Source organism: Arachis duranensis, chromosome 3, assembly GCF_000817695.3.
Source record: "Arachis duranensis cultivar V14167 chromosome 3, aradu.V14167.gnm2.J7QH, whole genome shotgun sequence".
NCBI classification, from domain to species: Eukaryota; Viridiplantae; Streptophyta; class Magnoliopsida; order Fabales; family Fabaceae; genus Arachis; species Arachis duranensis.
In genome coordinates, this window is record NC_029774.3 from 98,223,935 (window position 1) to 98,224,827 (window position 893).

Sequence of the window (893 nt, forward strand, 5' to 3'; positions counted from 1 at the left end):
TCTAGTCTCCTCCACCCCTGAGATCTTCAACTTTCCCTTAGCTATTGAAATTGAGCTGCATTTTACTTTCTGTTTCATTCCTCTTCTGCTACATTTACTTTTCTGCAATTTCCTTTCCTGCATTCTCCACTTTCACATCTTTATTCACATTGAGCTTGATTTAATTTCCTGCACATTTACATTTTTTTGCAATTTAAATTTCTAGTTGCTTAATCTATTGCTCTCTTTAATTTCCAGCACCCACTCTCCTTTATATTTAATGCAATTTACATTTCTTGTCATTTAAGATTCTTGCAATTTTACTTTCTTGCTCTTTAAGTTACTTGCAATTTTACTTTCTGCACTTTAATTTTCCTTGCTATTTACTTTCTGTTGGCTACACTTCATCCAAATTCACTTCAATGTTAGCTTGACTAAACTAATCACCCACTAAAATTGCTTGATCCATCAATCCCTGTGGGATCGACCTCACTCTAAGTGAGTTATTACTACTTGATGCGACTCGGTATACTTGCCGGTTGGATTTGTGTGTTGGAAAATTCGTTTTCCGCAAAAACACCATCATTTACCTCACTGAAGAATGCAGTGCAGTCATTCTGAAAAGCTTACCTGAGAAGCTTAAAGATCCTGGGAGCTTTATGATACCATGCACATTAGAGGGTACTTGTACCAAGCAAGCTTTATGTGATCTTGGGGCAAGTATCAACCTAATACCTGCATCTACTATCAGAAAGCTTGGTTTAACTGAAGAAATCAAACCAACCAGGATATGTCTTCAACTTGCTGATGGCTCCATTAAATACCCATAAGGCGTGATTGAAGACATGATTGTCAAGGTTGGGCCATTCGCCTTTCCTACTGACTTTGTGGTGCTGGAAATGGAGGAGCACAAG